This window comes from Anabrus simplex, chromosome 14 (genome assembly GCF_040414725.1).
Source record: "Anabrus simplex isolate iqAnaSimp1 chromosome 14, ASM4041472v1, whole genome shotgun sequence".
Classification (NCBI taxonomy): domain Eukaryota; kingdom Metazoa; phylum Arthropoda; class Insecta; order Orthoptera; family Tettigoniidae; genus Anabrus; species Anabrus simplex.
In genome coordinates, this window is record NC_090278.1 from 74,138,779 (window position 1) to 74,144,778 (window position 6,000).

Consider the following 6,000-nt stretch of genomic DNA (forward strand, 5'->3'; position numbering starts at 1 on the left):
AAATAATTGTACAGTTAAATTAAAAAAGACTTGATGGTGACCAAACCTGTGCATCTTCACACATTCATGCCCATCATCTGAACGGCTATTTAAAGGGCTGGCCCAGCTATTCCAGCTGTTGGTGGCAGAGCAAACAACAACGAATTCTTTTCACAATAAGTTCTAAACTAAACAAGATATGGAAACAAAATTTTCCACATACCTTAATGAAGTCCTCTAGTATCTCTGTAGGGTGTGGTAGGTAATGTCACACTTTCCTGGGTGAATGGAACACCACACTTTCCACAAAAATAGAATGTTTCACTAATAATTTTATTTTTGAAGCATACTTTGCACCTTCTTCAGGGGAACTTTACTATATTTAATGGTGGAAACTTCAAGAGAATATGCTCTTTTCTCTTCTCATCTAACCTAAATGATGGATCCTTGGCCGGTGCCCTTTTTGGCGGCAAAATCGCGGGACGTTGAATTGGGGCTGATGAAGTAGATGGAGCTGAGATTTCGTAGAGAAGTGACTGTACTTGTGTGTCGGGTTCACTTTTCCCCCCGTTTGAGAATTGCCTGCTGTTCCTTTATAACTTTTGGTACACCCCTATTTGACCATATTGTTCCACATACGGCAGTGTTCTGTTCCCGTAGTTGTTTCACGAGTCCAACGCTATTTGTAATAATTGTCCATATAGACTGTATACCCCTGGCCAAGATAATTTTCAAGCAGCTGAAAAACTGTGCTTCGTAAATTCGCATCACTTGCATCATTTATATTGTCCCTACCCGCCAAGTTACACTTCAGAACACCGGGCGAGTTGGCCGTGTGCGTAGAGGCACGCGGCTGTGAGCTTGCATCCGGGAGATAGTAGGTTCGAATCCCACTATCGGCAGCCCTGAAAATGGTTTTCCGTGGTTTCCCATTTTCACACCAGGCAAATGCTGGGGCTGTACCTTAATTAAGGCCACGGCCGCTTCCTTCCAACTCCTAGGCCTTTCCTGTCCCATCGTCGCCATAAGACCTATCTGTGTCGGTGCGACGTAAAGCCCCTAGCAAAAAAAAAAAAAAAAACACGTCAGAACGCGATTATACCAAAGGATTATACACACGCTTGTGCAATCACAAACCAACTACACAGCTAGTTGTGCCAGCGCTGGGCTACCTCCTTCAGAAACAAAACGAAGAAAGTGCATTGGGAGGGAAAATCGCCGTGGCCGTGTGGTTTCTGGTGAGTAGAAGCATTCATAAGGGTATTACTTTCATCTCCCTCACACATATTTGTGACCAAAATAGATCCCAGCTGCGTAGGAACGGCTCCAGTTCAAGGTTGCACTTATCCAGGCTAACTCGGATACGGTCCACAGCATGGTCGCGCGCTATAGGCAATAACTCGGATGCGGGCGTGAATGTGTTAAGTTATAGAGCCAGTGCTGTAACTGATACGCTATGAGATTGCTTCTCTCAATGCTGGCATATTTGATGAGCCTATAATGCTAAATTAATGTCTCTTTGAGATAATTTTCAGATTGCTATTGATTTTGAACCCATGTGTATTAACCTTGTGAAAGCTGAACGAAATTTATGCCTGTCACTGTATACTCTCTCCCTTATTAGGAAAATTACAACTACGTGGCATATTTTCAAATCTTCTTATATTTTTGTTTGTAAGTCTAGGTTTGTAGTGACAACAATTGTTAAGACCTGAGTCTGTCTAAATTTAAGCAGATTCTATCCAGAATTTTCTGAACTACATTTACTCTTTTCTGGGATCATCCCTTTGAGAGTTCAGTTGTGTTGCTCATTGTGCTCGAGAAAGAAGAAAGAGAGAAATAAAGAAAGAATGAAAGAAAGAAAAAGGAACATCTTATGCTGTTAATTCAGTATAAGTTAGAAACTTTTAAAGTATTTGATTCATAGTCCACAGTGAAGGATGTATCTACTGTATGTTGTGTGCTTTTGTGAACAAATGAAGAGAGGTAGGTTTTGTAACTAGATGATCACAGAAAACTTTAAGAAATTTAGAAGTTTAGAATACCTAGCTGTAAAACAGCAGGAAAATCAAACCAAGTTTCAAATAATATTTTTATAATACTCAAGTTGACTTCCAAACTCAATTATTACAAGTGTAACATGTTGTTTAATAAATTTACAAAATAATTAAAATGGATGAATGTTAATATTTTTGGTATATTTTGATATGAAAACAATACTCAAAATGTTGTATTTGAGATTCCTAGTACTTAATTGTTGCCTTCACTGCTGCTATGCCCCATTTTTGAATCACACTTTTTTTTTTTTTTTTTTTAACATTCTATGGTGATTTGTATACAATATGAAGTTAACTGTATGATAGAACAGAGTGATCACTAAATGATTTCTTTCACTCAGGATAGGGCCTTAAAATCTGCCATCAAATTCCACTAATGGTCTTTGATGTACTTTGAAATTGTTGAATTCAGAAAAAAATTATTTTATCATAAAGAGTTCCAGAATGGCAACTAGTTCCACCTTTTAACCAAAGCTGTGTACTGCTGAGAAAAATGCTTGCTTAAAAAGAATAAAATAAACAAGTTTTATATGTATATGTTATGATAAACTTGATAAATCTGAGCATTGTACATAATATTCTGGATGTTATTCATAATTACCAATAGAATTGGTTAGTGTGATGAATGTGTTTGAATCTATTGTATTTCATCATATTTACTGGATTTTATGAATAATTGCAGTCTTTTGATGATAACAAAATAAAAAATAATCCCCAGATACTGTCAGTTGACACATGCCGATACCAACAGTGTGTCGGAGGAGCACCACATTTCATTAGATGGTGTACCAAAAATACAGAGTCTGTTTGGGATTGTGAAATAAAATATTCCAAGTCAGGTGATGAGTATCAGAGGTGTACCGGTATACACAAAGAAAAATACAATTCAACCCAAGGCAAGTTTAAGAGATATAATACAGAGTGTAATTCAAAGTACTGTGATAGATTAATGTCTTGTATTTTTATAATCTTGTCAAGATTTTTTTAAAAACTGAATGATTAAGGTGAATAACTTACAAAAACATTTTTGCATATCCCAAATTATTCTTTGTTCCTCCATTAAAATTCAGACAATATTCAACATTTAAACAAACTCGTTGATATCCTAAGTATACATAATTTGGTACGAGAGTTGTATTTCTCAGGTACGTTATTATATTTCTGTCAGTTTTAACCATGTTCATGTAATTTGAAAATTTAGATGTCTATTACAGTTGTTACTGTACTTTCATTGAGCCTGTATATTTATTTCCCATTTTCAATAAACCATTTGTCAGACAAACAAATCCTGTAACTGGTAAAAATGAATATTTATTTATCACAGTTACAATGTTATTGCTGATTATCCATAACAGTCTATTATTTATAATTTCCAGTTTTATGTTTACTGTAATATATATATATATATATCTTGGATTATTAATGAATGAAAATTAATTAAATGGAAAAGTTACACCTATTGCAAAAGTTGTATAATTAAATATATTGTCTATGCAATTTTTAATTCACTCTTTGAGCCTCACCAGTGTGAGAAAAACAAACTCACCCCGTCCCAGTGATTATACAAAATAATAATAGTTGTGGCCTACACATTAAATGACATATCTATTGCATGTATATTCAGAAATATTTTTTGTTGTATTGATGACATTTTGGTGGAAAGTTCAAATTTATCTTAGTAATATATTAAAATGATAAGCTACTTAAATGACAAAATGGGAATTCTTTTCTTTGTATTTTAAATTTTAATCTTGTTATAGAGAAGTCTGTGAATAGTAATGAAATTGTTCCTCAGTTGTGCACCTTTCAGATTCCATTAATGGAAATATAAATTGTATATTATTTTTGAGACAAAAGGTGATTTTGTAAAGTTTTATGTATTGATGTGAACAATCGTGATTTATCTTCTTTATAATGAATGATGTATCTGTTCCAAAACTTTTACCCAGTTTCAGATTTAAGATTTTAATAAATAATATTTTAAAAAATTGTAAATTATTAGTATTTTCTAAACCTTTGAGAGAGATGAACAACCCAGTTGATACCTCCTCCTCCTTCTTCCTGTTTCTGGGTTGTGAATCAAAGACCTCCACAGTTTTCTATCTCTTCCCTATACTCTCCTGCACCATATCCATCCACCTCTTTCTGGGCCTTCCCAGTTGCCTTCCTCGTATTATTTTTCCATAAATACTCGCTTTGGAACTCTATCCTCCTCCATTCTCATCATGTGTCTGTACCATTTCACCTTACTGGTCTCTTATCTTTGTCTTGCCATTCAGGGAATCCAATTCTCTCTCTGATTTCTATGTTTCTGATTTTATCCCTTCATGTCTTCCCAATTATTTCTCTAAGGAATTTCATCTCGGCTGCTTGGATTCTGCTTTCATCACATTTTGTTGTTGTTCACATGCCTCCTCCGTAAATCAAAATTACAGTAGTATGTAATACAATGAGTACAGAATTTTCTTCTATTTCTCTCGGACGTCCTCTTTCCACACTTCTAACTTAATTATATAGATAACAGAGTGCTGGTATTTCACTCCCGTCTACTTCTATATCCTTGTAGAAACACACTGCAATCTGTGCTGTTATAGGAGTAATATCATTTTCTTTGTATACATAAATCTGCTGAGAGCCTCCGTGGCTCAGACGGCAGCGCGTCGGCCTCTCACCGCTGGATACCGTGGTTCAAATCCCGGTCACTCCATGTGAGATTTGTGCTGGACAAAGCGGAGGCGGGACTGGTTTTTCTCCGGGTACTCTGGTTTTCCCTGTCATCTTTCATTCCAGCAACACTCTCCATTCTCATTTCATAGCATCTATCACTCATTACTAAATCACTTTGGGAGTGGCGACCCCATCGTACTAATAGCCTATATCTGATTCATTCATTTCATCCCTGACCCAGTCAATGACTGGAAAACAGGTTGTAGGTTTTCACATAGATCTGCTAAAATGAAATGGAATCTTTCAGGTTCAGTATTTTCTTTTGTTGTTTGGAATCAAACTCGTGATCATGGTCGGCCACCACACTTATCTACCAAGGAAGCTAGTAAACCAGTGAATGACGGGTACGACAGCTTGTAACGCTGTAAAATTCTACATGTTAATTTGATGATGATAATTGACCACATGACACCTTGTAATCTTCAGGCCTTCGGGCTGAGCAGCAGTCGTTTGGTAGGCCAAGGCCCTTCAAGGTTTGTACTGGCATAGGGTTAGGTTAATAATAATCATAATAATAATGGTGCATAACCTCCAGAAAGACTTAAAGGTGACCTAATGAGGATGAAGTGAATGGCGAGGACGTCATAAACACCAGTTCCCAAGCCAGGGGAATTAAGAGTAGGATTTTGGCAGCACAAATACCACTAGTCTGATATGGTTGGAAGTAGAGACAGCAATATCTAAGCTGAAAAACAACACATCAACTGGATTAGATGACTTAAGTGTTGAGATGATCAAAGCACTAAGAGAGGTAGGACAACAGTGGATGTGCAGGGTACTAAATAGAATCTGGAAAGAGAATGTAATACCCAATGACTGGAAGCAAGGAGTCATTATCGCATTGTTGAAAAAAGGTGATAGAAAGAAATGTACCAACTACAGAGGTATAACTCTGCTGTCACATGGCCTCAAAATCTACGAATCCATCCTTGAGAGCAGGATTAGTAAATATGTTGAACTTGCACTTGAGGAGGAACAACATGGATTTAGGCCTCATAGATCAACTATAGACCTCCTTTTTGCCACCAGAATGCTCTATGAGAAGTATTGGGAGAAAGGTAAAACACTTATAACTGTTTTTCTGGACATCGAGAAAGCATATGACCATGTACCACGCAGGCATATATGGGAATGTTTGAGGCATACGAAAGTGCCCGATGACATCATAGCACGAGTACAACGATTATATGATGAAACCAAGTGTTGTGTCCAGGTCCAGGATGGAAGTTCAGGTTGG